This window comes from Notothenia rossii, assembly GCF_949606895.1.
Source record: "Notothenia rossii genome assembly, chromosome: 9".
Lineage (NCBI taxonomy): Eukaryota > Metazoa > Chordata > Actinopteri > Perciformes > Nototheniidae > Notothenia > Notothenia rossii.
This window is the reverse complement of record NC_136907.1, coordinates 50,139,908-50,157,773: the sequence shown is the minus strand read 5'-3', so window position 1 is coordinate 50,157,773 and position 17,866 is coordinate 50,139,908. Positions and strand designations below refer to the sequence as shown.

At 45.5% G+C, this 17,866-nt stretch overlaps 1 long non-coding RNA gene across 1 annotated transcript in view; it reads left to right on the top strand.

Annotated features, from left to right (window-relative positions):
• LOC307019267 overlaps nucleotides 1-17,866 on the top strand; it is a 44,285-nt gene that overhangs the window by 18,058 nt on the left and 8,361 nt on the right. The window lies entirely within an intron of this gene.

The window sequence follows — 17,866 nt, the reverse complement described above, 5'->3', positions numbered from 1 at the left end:
GCGGAGCCGTGACGTCATCTTTAATGAGCTCCCCAGAAAAACAACACAGCTGTTAGCTCTTAGCACTCAGAGCTCACAGCTCTTCATATCTGTTCAGAAACTAGACAAAAGTTAAAGAAGTACAAACCACATACTGTCTGTGTCATGGCGAATACAGTCGCTGGTATATTTATGTCTGTATAGGCCGTTGTTGTGAGTGTGGACGGTCGGAGCATTTACAACGTTAGCTTAGCCAAATCTCCATTAGAAAACACGCATTTTAAAAGGTTTTTCGCCTGCCGTCTGTCTGCAGACTTGTCAAAGCCTTAATTCATGGTTTTTACTATCCGGTATCAGTATGTTGTTACTTCGGCATCATTTTGAAACGTGTATTACAATTAAATCACGGTCAAATATGTTCACCTTGTTGTAGTTGTAGCCCCCTTGACAGTGATTCTCTCTCTAGTTTAGACTGCGGTCAAGCCAGCCTCCACTCGGAAAAATACCTTTTTTAAAGACCTTTGGGGACAGGGATTATAGCTCATATATGAGACTTCAAAGGTATTTTATTTTGAAACTACATCAGAATGTCCTGATTTCATCTGAGTGACTAGATGGGATTTCCTGCTATCACCCTGAAGTGAAATGAATCTTTGATACTGGACAGTTTTTGTTTTATTCTCATCTAAACACAGAGGGATGATTTTTTTTTACTCTACCGTAATGCATAGGATATTCGCGCACCGCAATATCACGTGAGGGCTGGCTTGACTAGGTTTTCCTGAGTGGAGGCTGGCTTGACAGCAGTTAGTTTAGCATACTCAGCCCGACTCAGCCTGGTTGTTCCTGGCCCTAGAACCACGATTTTATGGGGCCATTACATCACCAGAAGTCCCAATTTAAGGGGTCATTTCTCCCAAAAAAAAATGGTTTACTCACTATATACACAGCCCCGCCAAATATATTTTCCACCAGCCGCCACTGGTGTTGAGAGATGCATCCATAAATTCATTTTGCTCTCAAAATGCACCAGGTTGATGGATTTAACTTCAATATTTAAAAAAAAAAATCTTCCCGGGGGAGCATGCCCCCGGACCACTCCAGAGGACGTGAGGACCCCCCACACTTGTAAAATAGCACTTTACCTCTGCTTACACCTACAGTGGGGAAAAAAAGTATTTTGTCAGCCACCAATTGTGCAAGTTCTCCCACTTAAAAAGATGAGAGAGGCCTGTAATTTTCATCCTAGGTATACCTCAACTATGAGAGACAAAATGAGAAAAAAAAATCCAGAAAATCCCATTGTCTGATTTTTAAAGAATTTATTTGCAAATTATGGTGGAAAATAAGTATTTGGTCAATAACAAAAGTTCATCTCATTCTCAATACTTTGTTATATACCCTTTGTTGGCAATGACAGAGGTCAAACGTTTTCTGTAAGTCTTCACAAGGTTTTCACACACTGTTTCTGGTATTTTGGCCCATTCCTCCATGCAGATCTCCTCTAGAGCAGTGATCTTTTGGGGCTGTCGCTGGGCAACACGGACTTTCAACTCCCTCCAAAGATTTTCTATGGGGTTGAGATCTGGAGACTGTCTAGGCCACTCCAGGACCTTGAAATGTTTCTTACGAAGCCACTCTTTCGTTGCCCGGGCGGTGTGTTTGGGATCATTGTCATGCTGAAAGACCCAGCCACGTTTCATCTTCAATGCCCTTGCTGATGGAAGGAGGTTGTCACTCAAAATCAGTGGTGGGCCGTCAGGGCCAACAAGGCCTTCTCTGCTGGCCTAAACATCCTCAGAATATAAATTTAATTTTGATATATTTTTTCCACAAATATGTATTAAATTATTCCCCATAGTCTATTCTCTTCATTTCATAGGTTTCCTCTTGGTTGCGCTGCTTCCAGCCTCAGAACGAGATTTGGAGGGCTGGCCTTTATGTTAGAGCTTTTATCCAATCATATTTCAGCCATAATGTGTTGCCAGGGTCCAAGAAATCTGCCCTTAGCTTAGGCCTTCAGAATCAACAGTGCGGTCGCCTGTAGCTTAAAGTGAACGGAAACAAAACTGTGGCGTTAACCAATCAGATTTTGAGTTGGCGACAACGGGCCAGCTAGCAGGGTACGATGACGTTAGCACATGCACGTCTTTTGATTGGATACGCACTATTGAGAGGCAGAGCTATGTAGAGCTAGCAAACTGAACTTGAATTTGAACGAGCTAATTTGTGTAGATTTCTACACGCTGTTTTTTTTCAACCCACAATGGCTGAAGGAGGAGAAGAGATTGATTTGATCGCAGATATAATTACAACGCCATTTTCAAGACGAACTTTTCAAGAAAAGCTAGACATCGTGAGAAGAGAAAGGCCAACCCCGACGCTAGCGAGCCTATCACAGCGGGGGAAAGGGTTTGTCCGCCACTTTCAAATCACTAACTACGAGCGGTACCCCTGGCTCACAGCCTCCGAGAGGGACTGCAAATTGTACTGCTGGGAATGCCTGCTATTTGCAACTGATCAATTTGGTGTTTGCAGCCACACTGGATTTGCAAACTTGAGTTGTCTAACCAAGGCAGCAACGAGACACCAAAGCACGGCTGGGCACTTACAAGCAATGGTGCTTTTGAAAACCTTTGGGGACACCCGAGTGGATCTACAGCTCAACGAACAAGTGCGCCGGGAAACGGAGCTCCACAACGAAAGGGTGAACAAAAATAGGGAAATATTGAAAAGACTGATTGATTGTGTCCTGTTTTTGGGTAAACAGGAACTTTCATTTAGGGGACACGATGAAAGCGCCGAGTCCAGAAACAGAGGAAACTACGTGGAGCTCCTTTCTTTGCTTGCTGAGAACAACACAGACTTGCATTACCACCTGTCCACAAACAAAGTGTTTACTGGGACGTCAGGCAAAATACAAAACGACCTGATTTATGCTATTGCTGAAGTGATGGGAGAAGAGATCAAAATGGAGATTAAAAAAGCACCCTTTGTCGCTGTTATTGTGGACGAGACGATAGACGTGGGTAATGTAGCACAGCTGGCACTTGTCCTGCGTTATGTGACGGACACAGGTGTCAAGGAGCGGTTTGTCAGATTTGAAGATGTTACAAGCGGCAAGCGAGCTGATGACATTGCCGCTCTTATTTTCCGTTTCATGGAGGAATATGAATGTAGTCTGGATAAAGTTTTGGCAGAGTGTTATGATGGCGCAGCGGTCATGGCATCTGGACTAAATGGGGTGCAGGCTAAAGTTAAGGAGAGGGCACCTATTGCCTTATTCATTCACTGCTATGCACATCGACTAAATTTAGTACTGACTCAAGGGGCCTCAAAGCTTAAAGAATGCAAGGTCTTTTTTGCCAGCCTCAATGGCCTTGCAGCATTTTTCTCCAGATCCCCTAAGCGCACGCAACTGCTGGATGACATTTGCAAGCGTCGTCTTCCTAAGGTTGCACCAACGCGGTGGCAATATACATCGAGATTGTTCAATGCAGTCTTTGAGAAGAGAGTTTCCCTAAAGGAGGTGTTTGACCACATACTGGAACATCATGAGGAGTATGATGGGGATACTATGCTTAGCGCTGATGGATTTAATGCACGTCTGGATGATTTTAAGTTTTGTTTTTTGCTTGAAACATTCAATGGGATTTTTAAGCATTCAGATGTGCTCTTTGGAATACTACAGAAACAAACATTGGATGTACAATTCTGTCTGACAAGGGTGAACGAGTTTTGTGACACAATTGAGCGAGAGAGGTGCTGGTTTCGTCAGATCTACAAGGACACAGCGCGCATCTCAATTGGTCCGAGCGCACGCAGAGGCCCACGTACAGCACAAGGAGACCTTCGCGCATACTCCCAACAACTCCACAGCAATATTCTGGACAACATTCTTTGCCAGATACGGAGTAGGTTTCAAGACCACGAACAATTTATGTTTCTCTCCCTCCTGGACCCCCAGCACTTTCAGACCTACCGGAAAAAATTCCCGCAAACAGCCTTAGCCAAATTAACACAGAGTCACGGAACACTGTTCGATCTGTCCCGGCTAAAAACAGAACTGACTGTAATGTATGCCATGACTGATTTTGAAGGGAAAAGTCCCACTGATCTCCTTGATTTCCTTAAGCAGAAAAATCTGAGTGAGAGCATGGGGCAGCTTTACACATTGGCATGTGTGGCAGTGACTATCCCAGTGTCCACTGCTTCTGTCGAGCGGTCATTCTCGGCCTTAAAGCGAATTAAAACTTATGCCAGAAATTCTACTGGACAGACTCGGCTTTCATCATTAGCCTTCATGTCTATAGAAAATGACTTATTGGTGGAACTGAAACGCACAGATAAACTGTACAACAGTCATTGAAGTCTTCTTGAGGAAAGAAAGGAGGATGGATTTTGTGTTCAAATTGTTTTGGTGAGTACAAAGCATTTTATTTTTTATTTTATTTTTATATATTTTTGTAATTTTATGTCGTTAATATTAAATCAATATTAACGAATTAATATATATGTAATTAAAATGACAAATATATAAAAAATAAATGTTTTATGCTTCTGCAAGAGATATAGAGATGTGTGTGGCGCACTGGCTCAGCTGTGGAGTAAAAGTACTCAAGGAGACTTGTTGAATTGTTTTGGTTTAACCTTTATCAAAGCGGACATTCAGGGCTAGGAATACACTTTCACTGTAATATCTTGGATATTAACAGACAACGGAACAGTTGGTTATTTAACAGCACGCTTTATTGCCTCCTCTGGTGGTTCATCAATCCCAACCTAGACTACCTCTGGCGACACTCCCACTTACTGTAACTGTCGTAAACATGCCGTAACGTATATGACAACTCCCCTTGTTGTCATTTAACAATACTATGACATCTCCCTTTTTCCTTTTAACAATATCAACACATATCAATAACTTAGATATCTTTTCTTTAACAATTCAACACATATCAATAACTTAGATATCTTTTCTTCAACAATATCAACACATCAATAACTATGACATATACCCTTTTTCCCTCTTTTTTTTCAATATCAACACCCTTTTTTAAATAATTGAACTGTCCCCTCATAGGTCAAGTCTCTGGACAGGTTTAACAGGTCTACCAGACCTGGTTTGGATCAGTCCATCAGTGTTCCTTGTTGGACCAGGCGAGCCATGTTCTGGGCTCATCTGAATGTCTGGTGTGTTATTCCTGGGATTTGTGTCGTCGTTCGCTGGAGGCCCCGCTACGGGCACCGCTTGGAGATGTCGACGGTTAGGTCTGTACAGAGCACCCTGCTGCGTCTCGATGAGATAAGACCTCTGTGTAACACTCTCACCTGCCACTACTGCAGGTGTGGACAAGATCTTTTGATTGTCCAGTCTGGTGAGAACATGGTCTCCTCGCTGCAGTGGTGTGAGCTCTCTCACGCCATGGCGCTTGTTATAGTAGAAGGCCTGTTTGCTCTTCTCCGCAGCATCTGGAGCTCTGATGTGATGTCTGCTCGGCCACCTTGGTTGCAGGTTCTTGGCCAGAGTGGGCAGCGTCGTCCTGATTTTCCTGCCCATTAGGAGCTCTGCCGGACTGACACCCGTACTGCTGTGTGGAGAAGAACGGTAAACCATTCAAGCAAGTAGGGGGTCCTTTTGTCTCAGAATCCCCTTTGCCGTTTGAACTGCACGTTCAGCATAACCGTTTCCTTGTGGGTTGTGGGGACTAGAGGTTTTGTGCTTAAAGTCCATGTCACAGGCAAAGCCTCTGAAGACATCGCTGCTGAACTGCGGTCCTTTGTCACTGACAACCTCCTCCGGTATTCCGTGCCGGGCAAACGTGGCTCTCAGCTTCAAGATCACATGTGCACTAGTCGTGGTAGGCATGTGGAGTATCTCCAGGTATCTAGAGTAGTAGTCAGCTATGACTAGGTAACTCTCTCTCTCATGTTCACATAAATCTATGCCAATTCTCTTCCACGGCCTGTCTGGGAGAGGTTTTGACAGGAGAGGCTCTCTGTTCTGTGCTCTCCTCTGCTCACGACAGTACATGCAGTTCTCGACTTTGTGTGTGATCTGTGTGGCTATGCCAGGCCACCACACCGAAGTGTTGGCCCTGTCTCTGCACTTGTTAAGACCTTGATGGCCCTCATGTATGCGTTCTAGTATCTCTGACCTCAATCTCCCTGGTATCACTATTCTACTCCCTCTGGTCACTACCCCATCATGCATAGACAGTTCGTTCCTAATGGGAAAGTACTCCCTAACACAGGTGTTTATGTGTGCTAGGTGTTCAGGCCACCCCTCTTGTATGTACCTGATCACTTCTTGGAGCTGCTTGTCCGCTGCCGTCTCCGCGCGGATGCTGTCTATCTTTTTCGGCGATGCTTGAATGCTGCTCATCACAGCTGCTACGTAACACCCCACGTCTGTGTCTCTACTGAGCCCCTTGTCTTCCTGTGGGCTCCTGGACAGTGTGTCTGCCGCCACCAGGGTTTTCCCCGGCGCATACTCAGCCTCTGGGTTGAACCTCATCAACCGCATGAGGAGTCGCTGGCAGCGGAGTGGCACATTGTCGAGATCCCTGGAGTTCATCAGTGGGATGAGGGGTTTGTGATCCGTAGTCAGTTTGAATGCTGGTAGGCCGTAGAGATACATCTGAAACCTCTCACATGCCCACACGCTCGCCAGGCACTCCTTCTCTATCTGAGCGTACCTGGTTTCAGCGTCGCTCAGTCGCCTTGAGCAGTATGCTACCGGTCTCCAGTCCTCGCAATGGAGCTGCAGCAGGACACCGCCTATCCCATAACTGCTTGCGTCTGCTGAGACCACTGTGCTCCTGTTAACATCGTAGTACACCAGGGTAGGTGACGTTGTGAGGAGCTCTTTAACTCGCTCAAAGGCTGCTTGTTGCGCCGGACCCCACATCCACACTGAGTCTGCTTTTAACAGTGCATATAGTGGCTGGCCCACTGTGGCGAGGTCTGGAATATATTTCCCCAGGTAGTTGATCATGCCGAGTGCTCTCTTTAGTTCCTGCACGTTTTCTGGTGGTTCAAGTTTGCTGACTGCAGAAACTTTGGCTGGGTCGGGTCGTACACCATCTTTGTTGATCACCTGACCCAGGAAGTGCAGCTCCTCCTTTCTCAGCACACACTTCTCATTGTTCAGCTCCAGGCCTGCAGACTCCAGCCGATCCAGAACCTTCTGCAGCCGCTCATCATGTTCGCTGGTGTTGCTGCCATGGATGATGATGTCGTCCATGTAGACGGCAACGCCATCCAGCCCTTCCAGCGTCTCCACCATCTTCCTCTGAAATATCTCAGGTGCGCTGCTTATCCCAAAGGGAAGACGTTTAAAACAGTACCTTCCGTACGGCGTGATGAAGGTGGTCAACCTCTGGCTGTCTTTGTCCAGTGGGATCTGCCAGAACCCTGACGCTGCGTCAAGTGATGAGAAGACTGTGGAGCCGCTGAGCTGAGCTATCATCCCCTCTGATGTCGGCAAGATGAATCTCTCCCTTTTCAAAGCCTTATTAAGCTTCTTTAAGTCCACACAGATGTGTGCTTTTCCAGACTTTTTCTGGACTGGCACCATGGGTGCGCACCACTCTGTTGGGTCAGTCACGGCTTCAATGATGTCGTTGGCTTCCATCCTCTCCAACTCCTCTTTCACTGCACCCAGGAGCGGTATGGGGACCCGGCGTGCTGTGCATACTGCATAGGGCTGGGTATTGTCCTTTAGAGCTATCTTCTGATCCCTCACCCTCAGTCACTTCCCTCAGTCACTTCTCTCACCTGCTTGCTCTTGCACACCATTTCCCAGTGTCCACTTTTCCCACAATTATTGCAAGTAGACCTCCTTGCTGGGCAGTCATCCTGCTGGCTGTGTGGCATTTTGCCGCACCACCAGCACTTCCTGTGGTCATTCTCACTCTCTCTCTCCTGGCGCCTCTCTCTCTGTGGGTGCCGCCACTTCTGTGTTGCACCTCTGCTATGCCGTTGTGCTACTTCCTGCACGGCGTAAGCCCGCTCCCCTTGCTGGTTAACTTGAGCTTTTACCTCCTCTGATTGACGTGCCTCTTGTACCGTCATCTCCAGAGTGAGCTTAGGGATCAGCGGTAGCCTCTGAGACAGATCCTTGTCTAGAATTCCCACCACGATTCTGTCTCTTATATTTTCCTCACGAGCCGTTCCGGAGTTGCAATGTTCCGACAGCTCATATAGTGCACAGATGAATGTCTCTGCGCGCTCTCCCGCGCGCTGCATTCTCTGGTTGAAACATACCCGTTCATATATAACGTTGCGTCTCGGGATGAAATATGCGCCAAATTTCGCCAGTACAACATCATACTGCGACTCATTTTCCTCTTCCCCGTAGGTAAAAGAGCGGAGAATGTTCTCTGCTTCCTTCCCGAGCGCATACACCAGCGTGCTTACTTGAACTGGACCTTCTTCTTTGTCCAACTTAGTAGCTGTCCTGTACCGTGTAAACCGTTTCTTCCAGTCTGACCATTCGGCGGGTTTCTCGAAACAAAAACTCTCTGGTGGTTGAAACTTTGCCATCCCGACCACTTCTGACACCATGTAATATCTTGGATATTAACAGACAACGGAACAGTTGGTTATTTAACTTGGGGGCATGCATCACCATGAAGATTTTTTTTAAATGTTGAAGTTAAAAGCATCAATCTGGTGCACTTTGAGAGCAACATGAAGAGATCTATGGATACATCTCTCAACACCCATATGAAACAGAACTGTAAGCAGATTTTTTTCTTTATGGATATTTTACAAATCACTCCCCTTTTAAACTGTATTCTTGTTTATTAATAACAACTTTTTTTTACTGTCATATTAGTATTGTAAACCTGTTTACTTTATTCTCTTATTTTTCTATAACTATAATGATCATATAAAGATGTGCCTTTACCTCACTGGTTGGAGAAAAAGCTTCTTATATTCGTTAGCATAGCTAGCTAACCAGATGCTAATAACAACAAAGTTATTGACTGTATGATCAGTATGACAGATGAACAGATCGCCACTGGGCTTACATCTAAAGACACAGCCACGCAAAAACTGCGGCATGTGTACAGCTCCTTATGGGTACTGCAATTTGTGAAGTCCCGGCCAAGAGCCGCGTTCTGGTGCTCTCCGTTAGAACTACACTCCTGTCAGACGAGACATATACCACGTGATGACACGTTAGGCTCGTGTTGTGTTCAAGGACCCTGAACATGGCCAGGAAAAACAAGCTTGTTTAATTATTTTGCGTTCTAGATTTCTTGAATTTTTTTCTTTTTCGCGTGTGTTTATAAATTACCTCGAGGGCCGTACCAAATGGTCTCGCGGGCCGTGTACGGCCCGGAGGCCGGAGGTTCCCCACCCCTGGTGTAGGACATCACTGAAGGCCTAGGTTTGAAATGCACGGCCCGCCACTGCTCAAAATCTCACGGTACATGGCTCCATTCATTCTTTCCTTTTACACGGATCAGTCGTCCTGGTCCCTTTGCAGAAAAACAGCCCCAAAGCATGATGTTTCCACCCCCATGTTTCACAGTAGGTATGGTGTTCTTTGGATGCAACTCAGCATTATTTCTCCTCCAAACACGTCTAGTTGAGTTTTTACCAAAAAGTTCTATTTTGGTTTCATCTGACCATATGACATTCTCCCAATCCTCTTCTGGATCATCTAAATTCTCTCTAGCAAACTTCAGACGGGCCTGGACATGTACTGCCTTAAGCAGGGGGACATGTCTGGCACTGCAGGATTTGAGTCCCTGGCAGCATAGTGTGTTACTGATGGTAGCCTTTGTTACTTTGGTCCCAGCTCTCTGCAGGTCATTGACTAGGTCCCCCCGTGTGGTTCTGGGATTTTTGCTCACCGTTCTTGTGATAAGTTTGACCCCACGGGGTGAGATCTTGCGTGGAGCCCCAGATCGAGGGAGATTATCAGTGTTGATTATCAAGAGGAGGCTCTTAAAGAAGAAGTTACAGGTCTGTGAGAGCCAGAAATCTTGTTTGTTTGTAGGTGACCAAATACTTATTTTACTGAGTAATTTACCAATTAATTCATTAAAAATCCTACAATGTGATTTCCTGGATTCTTTCCCCCCATTCTGTCTCTCATAGTTGAAGTGTACCTAGGATGAACATTACAGGCCTCTCTCATCTTTTGAAGTGGGAGAACTTGCACAATTGGTGGCTGACTAACTACTTTTTTTTTTTTTTCCACTGTATATGCCATTTTATATGCTGTGAGCTGATTATCGAGCCTTCATTGTAAGAGTCGCTGGTACACTGTGTATGTGCGCATTCCACTGTAGTGCCCGGAACGTTAATGGGAAACCCTAGTTTGTACTATGTTCAATACATTTGTAACACTGTACACATGAACGCTTCTTTTTTCGGTTCACCAAAAATAAAATCTCACTCCAAGCTGAACTCCAATGTTGGCAGCCCTGGCTCATACTCTTCTGCTTTCCCGTCAAACGTGGGCCACTTGCTCTTTCTCGTGGTTCCATTCGCCATGGCTTTTGCGTTTGTAGCTTCAGTAGCTTAGCTAAGGTCCTCGTTAGCTTAGCTTTAGCTTCCCTCGGTTCTCCCGATGTTAAACTGGCTTAACACATGGCTAACTAGCTACTCCTATGCTAACCGTGCTAACAGGCAATCTTCTGGCTTTGTTATCGCACGTGCGCTTCGAACTGTAGAATAATTAATCGCATCTGGGACTGCTGCCTGGCAGGCTCCCATGGTGAGTTTTGGCTTTACGCTGTGGGCACTCCCGCGAGGTGCAGTGGGCATGCATAACACGGCGCTAACAGTTCACAAGCGTGCGCCCCGCCCCCCGTTGACAGTTCACGATAGTGCTCTCCCCCCCACACACCCCCGTTGACAGTTCACGACCGTGCTCTCCCCCTCCCCTCTGGTTGACAGTTCTCTCTCTCTCTCTCCCCCCCCCCCCCCCAGAGTGTAAAGGCCGACGGGTAATACTGAATTTTTACAGAAATATTACGAGCCTGTCCGTCAAAATGACGGGCAGTGAAAAAGTCTAGTGCAACCTCTGCTCCCAGCTGCTGTTGTTTTGGCCGAGACGATGCTGGACAGAAGTGCCGCGGAGAAGTTAAAAAAGGTGCCTTTTTCTAATGACACCGTTTCACGCAGAATAGAACGAATGGGAGCAGATATTGTTGAACAAGTTGTGGGAAAACTTGGCTAGCATTTTCACTCCAGCTTGATGAATCGACCGATGTCAGCGGTATGGCTTAGCTATTTGCTTTCGTGAGATACGTAGATACTGACGACATTTATGAAAATGTGCTTTTCTACAAGACCTTAGAGGGGAAAACAACGGGGGAGGACATTTTTAATGTTGTGAATGATTTCTTTATTGAAAACGAGCTGGACTGGAGAAGCTGCATGAGTGTCTGTACTGACGGAGCTGCCTCAATGACCGGCCGATTTAAAGGACTCATGGCACGTATTAGGGATAAAAATCCAGAAGTGCAGTGGAATCACTGTGTCATACAGGGGCGGACTGGCCATTTGGAATACCGGAAAGTGGGCCAGTGCTGTGCGTGGGCCGGAGGGCCAACATTTTTTTGTTTCAATTATTATTATTACAATTTTTTGTTTTCTTTTCCTAAATCCTGACCTGCCCACATTTGTAACGGCCCGTCCACACAGCTGCGTGCGTTGACGCTTCACCATTCACTTTGAATGGGGTGACGTCACTTTTTGCCGAACTGCATTTTGGGAAGCGAACGACACGTTGCTGGCGTTGCTCGCTTCAAAAGTTGAGCAATGTTCAACTTTTGGCACCTCGGCAGAAGCGTCAGCCAATTAAATCCCGTTTATGCAAATCTGCCAGTACAAGCGCTAGCCAATCAAACCGCGTGTATGCTGGGAGAGACTACGCAGGTAATTTCCTCATATTCCAAAAAATGGAGGAAAAATTCATTATAGCGGTAGAAAATCACCCGGTGCTGTATGATCAGTCTCTGTTCATCTACCGGGATTCAAACCGGAGGAGCCAGGCATGGAGGGAGGTGGCAGCGACAGTTGGTGAAACTGGTAGGTTTTCGCCTGTTTGGGGATTTTATATCCAGTTTACTTCGTTTTAACATTGCTAATGCTTTGTATGTCGGGGGCGGGAGATTCATGTGATTGGTTGTTGGTCGCGTTGCTCGCAAAAAATCCCCAAGCTTCTGATACGCCCACTGCCAAGCGTCAACGCACGCCGCTGTGTGGACAGGCTGTAAGTGTTCCGGCCACTCCCTTTTTTTTTTCTTTTGCTTACCTAAATCCTACCGGCCCACATTTGTAAGTATTCCAGCCACTCCCTGGAGGGGTGTGGCCCACCCCCCACTGGGCTGGGCTACCTATGTTCTATCTATCAGATAGTTTCACTTTCACACATCAGGCCCGGCAGCTGTCAGGTGAACAATCAGGAGTGAGTGACTGAGAGACCTATCTGGCAGTTGCTTACAGATGGATAAACAAGCACCAAAGCGTAAAGGCGTTTTTGTATAGTTTGTGTACACAGTATTGTAGCGAGCCCTGGGTTCAGAGGGAGGGGTTTGCATAGGGGAGGAGGGGGGCTTGGCATGGAAACGGGCTTCAGGGGGAGTGGCTTTACCCGTAGGATAGAAAAGGGGAAAGTGACGTCTGACTCAGAGGTCGCGTGGCTGTGGAGAAGAACGTGTTGCCCACATTCTGTTACTGAGTTTAGGCTAGTTAGCTAGCAGGTTTATTGTTTTGGGTGCAGTCACTTTTGCCTCCACTTGCTGTTCAAATAAATGTTGAAAACAAAAGTAAATCTGTTTACAGTTCTGTTTCATATGGGTGTTGAAAGATGTATCCATAGATTTTGTCCCTAATTTTGCTCTCAAAGTGCACCAGATTGATGCATTTAGCTTCAACATTTCAAAAACAAAATTCCCGGGGGAGCATGCCCCCGGACCCCCCTAGAGGAGGTGAGGTCCACCACCTGCCCACACCCCCTGTTAAATTGTCTCACCCACATTGAGGATGCTTCCTACGCTCATGTTTTATTCCATGCGTCAAGTCAGGCAAATTGGGTCCAAATGTTATTGCATCAATTATCTGTTAACATTAAAATCAATAAATATATGCTGTAATTATTTTTGCTCTAGGCAACTCAAGGGCTCAGGTTATGTGATTACTATATGAATAATGTTCCAAAATAACATAAAATGCATAGTGTTTTTTGTTAAGTAACATACTTTCGTCAGCGGCCGGCCGATACATGCCGCGCATTAAGTGGGCCTGTCTGTCAATTAATCCCCGGGCCACTTTTTCCTCCCAGTGTCATACACAGGGAAGCACTGGCGGCCAAAAAGCTGAGTCCTGTGTTGCATGACGTTTTGAACAACAGCATCAAAGTGATTAACTTCATAATGTCAAGGCCACTCAATGCGCGTCTGTTTCACCGTCTTTGCGAGGACATGGGAGCTGAACACACCCAACTACTGCTACCAGGGCCGTTTCTAGCTTTTTGGGGGCCCTATGCAAGATGCTGTTTGGGGGCCCTAGTTTTGACAGTTTTTTTAACTACAATTGGGGGGATTCCGAAGCCTTTAAGATGCTCTGTGGAGATGCATCGATCTGTTACACTTTAATAGGAAAACAGGCTAATTTCACGAAAACCAAGCAATTGAAAATTACAAAAAATGATATTAAAAAGGTAAACAATAAGGCTCTTCTATGTCAATAAATGCAAGAGATGCAGCATTTTCTCAACAATGTTCAGCCCAACGATGATTTGGACTTTATTACCCCAAAAACCCAAGCCACAGCTTTGCTATCATTGCAGTTTAGTCGTGTTTATAGCCTACATTGGATTTGTAAGCATATAATGCTTCACCGAACACGCAGTGGCGACTGGTCATTAGGGCACAGCCCCACCTAGTGTCAGCAGAAAGTATTACAAATAATGATTACAAAAAAATGCAAAAAATAAATAACAAAATATATAAAATATATTTTAAGATCATGGTTAATCATCTGATTTGTATGTACATTGCTGTTTTAGTCTGTGTTCTTCTAATTAGTGTCTACAGTGTGTGCCTATTGAGCTGTTTAGAGCCATGTGGGATAAAACCCGATCATGCCCCTCCCTCTCCCTGTCTAAGTGAACGGTGACTATAAAAACTACACTGCGCATGCTCAGAGTATTGTCCTATTTAATGTGTGTGGCAAAAAAATAATGACCATAGGGGCATAGAGCCATAGATATATATAAACACTAGATGACTCACCCGCGCTGCTGGCCAATGGAGACCGACGTTGCCACTTGTCCGCCATCTTGCAAAAGGCAGTTCTCTCATTCATAACATTATGGTTTACTATTTAAATAACCATAGCTTGCTCAATTTTCAACCAAAACGGTTTGGATTTTATAAACATCAAAGATTTAGTTATGATACTGCATATTTATAGTCATGGACTTTCATATGAAAATAACATTAATCAGATAAAGCAATAGCTATACACACACACACAAGGTATTTATATTAAATATTTGCAGGTGTATATATTTTCATTTATTTTTATTATATTGTTAATATTTAAAATAAGTTATAAATAAATTATATAATTAAAATACATTTATATTTTATATATAAAAATCGCCATGGCTTTTGCGTTTGTAGCTTCAGTAGCTTAGCTAAGGTCCTCGTTAGCTTAGCTTTAGCTTCCCTCGGTTCTCCCGATGTTAAACTGGCTTAACACATGGCTAACTAGCTACTCCTATGCTAACCGTGCTAACAGGCAATCTTCTCGCTTTGTTATCGCACGTGCGCTTCGAACTGTAGAATAATTAATCGCATCTGGGACTGCTGCCTGGCAGGCTCCCATGGTGAGTTTTGGCTTTACGCTGTGGGCACTCCCGCGAGGTGCAGTGGGCATGCATAACAAGGCGCTAACAGTTCACAAGCGTGCACCCCGCCCCCCGTTGACAGTTCACGATAGTGCTCTCCCCCCCACACACCCCCGTTGACAGTTCACGACCGTGCTCTCCCCCTCCCCTCTGGTTGACAGTTCTCTCTCTCTTTCTCCCCCCCCCCCCCCCCAAGAGTGTAAAGGCCGACGGGTAATACTGAATTTTTACAGAAATATTACGAGCCTGTCCGTCAAAATGACGGGCAGTGAAAAAGTCTAGTGCAACCTCTGCTCCCAGCTGCTGTTGTTTTGGCCGAGACGATGCTGGACAGAAGTGCCGCGGAGAAGTTAAAAAAGGTGCCTTTTTCTAATGACACCGTTTCACGCAGAATAGAACGAATGGGAGCAGATATTGTTGAACAAGTTGTGGGAAAACTTGGCTAGCATTTTCACTCCAGCTTGATGAATCGACCGATGTCAGCGGTATGGCTTAGCTATTTGCTTTCGTGAGATACGTAGATACTGACGACATTTATGAAAATGTGCTTCTCTGCAAGACCTTAGAGGGGAAAACAACGGGGGAGGACATTTTTAATGTTGTGAATGATTTCTTTATTGAAAACGAGCTGGACTGGAGAAGCTGCATGAGTGTCTGTACTGACGGAGCTGCCTCAATGACCGGCCGATTTAAAGGACTCATGGCACGTATTAGGGATAAAAATCCAGAAGTGCAGTGGAATCACTGTGTCATACAGGGGCGGACTGGCCATTTGGAATACCGGGAAGTGGGCCAGTGCTATGCGTGGGCCGGAGGGCCAACATTTTTTTTTTTCAATTATTATTATTACAATTTTTTGTTTTCTTTTCCTAAATCCTACCGGCCCACATTTGTAACGGCCCGTCCACACAGCTGCGTGCGTTGACGCTTCACCATTCACTTTGAATGGGGTGACGTCACTTTTTGCCGAACTGCATTTTGGGAAGCGACGCGACACGTTGCTGGCGTTGCTTGCTTCAAAAGTTGAGCAATGTTCAACTTTTGGCACCTCGGCAGAAGCGTCAGCCAATTAAATCCCGTTTATGCAAATCTGCCAGTACAAGCGCTAGCCAATCAAACCGCGTGTATGCTGGGAGAGACTACGCAGGTAATTTCCTCATATTCCAAAAAATGGAGGAAAAATTCATTATAGCAGTAGAAAATCACCCGGTGCTGTATGATCAGTCTCTGTTCATCTACCGGGATTCAAACCGGAGGAGCCAGGCATGGAGGGAGGTGGCAGCGACAGTTGGTGAAACTGGTAGGTTTTCGCCTGTTTGGGGATTTTATATCCAGTTTACTTCGTTTTAACATTGCTAATGCTTTGTATGTCGGGGGCGGGAGATTCATGTGATTGGTTGTTGGTCGCGTTGCTCGCAAAAAATCCCCAAGCTTCTGATACGCCCACTGCCAAGCGTCAACGCACGCCGCTGTGTGGACGGGCCGTAAGTGTTCCGGCCACTCCCTTTTTCTTTTTTTTTTTTGCTTACCTAAATCCTACCGGCCCACATTTGTAAGTATTCCAGCCACTCCCTGGAGGGGTGTGGCCCACCCCCCACTGGGCTGGGCTACCTATGTTCTATCTATCAGATAGTTTCACTTTCACACATCAGGCCCGGCAGCTGTCAGGTGAACAATCAGGAGTGAGTGACTAAGAGACCTAGCTGGCAGTTGCTTACAGATGGATAAACAAGCACCAAAGCGTAAAGGCGTTTTTGTATAGTTTGTGTATACAGTATTGTAGCGAGCCCTGGGTTCAGAGGGAGGGGCTTGCATAGGGGAGGAGGGGGGCTTGGCATGGAAACGGGCTTCAGGGGGAGTGGCTTTACCCGTAGGATAGAAAAGGGGAAAGTGACGTCTGACTCAGAGGTCGCGCGGCTGTGGAGAAGAACGTGTTGCCCACATTCTGTTACTGAGTTTAGGCTAGTTAGCTAGCAGGTTTATTGTTTTGGGTGCAGTCACTTTTGCCTACACTTGCTGTTCAAATAAATGTTGAAAACAAAAGTAAATCTGTTTACAGTTCTGTTTCATATGGGTGTTGAAAGATGTATCCATAGATTTTGTCCCTAATTTTGCTCTCAAAGTGCACCAGATTGATGCATATAGCTTCAACATTTCAAAAACAAAATTCCCGGGGGAGCATGCCCCCGGACCCCCCTAGAGGAGGTGAGGTCCACCACCTGCCCACACCCCTTGTTAAATTGTCTCACCCACATTGAGGATGCTTCCTACGCTCATGTTTTATTCCATGCGTCAAGTCAGGCAAATTGGGTCCAAATGTTATTGCATCAATTATCTGTTAACATTAAAATCAATAAATATATGCTGTAATTATTTTTGCTCTAGGCAACTCAAGGGCTCAGGTAATGTGATTACTATATGAATAATGTTCGAAATAACATAAAATGCATGGGGTTTTTTGTTCAGTAACATACTTTCGTCAGCGGCCGGCCGATACATGCCGCGCATTAAGTGGGCCTGTCTGTCAATTAATCCCCGGGCCACTTTTTCCTCCCAGTTTCATACACAGGGAAGCACTGACGGCCAAAAAGCTGAGTCCTGTGTTGCATGACGTTTTGAACAACAGCATCAAAGTGATTAACTTCATAATGTCAAGGCCACTCAATGCGCGTCTGTTTCACCGTCTTTGCGAGGACATGGGAGCTGAACACACCCAACTACTGCTACCAGGGCCGTTTCTAGCTTTTTGGGGGCCCTATGCAAGATGCTGTTTGGGGGCCCTAGTTTTGACAGTTTTTTTAACTACAATGGGGGGGATTCCGAAGCCTTTAAGATGCTCTGTGGAGATGCATCGATCTGTTACACTTTAATAGGAAAACAGGCTAATTTCACGAAAACCAAGCAATTGAAAATTACAAAAAATGATATTAAAAAGGTAAACAATAAGGCTCCTCTATGTCAATAAATGCAAGAGATGCAGCATTTTCTCAACAATGTTCAGCC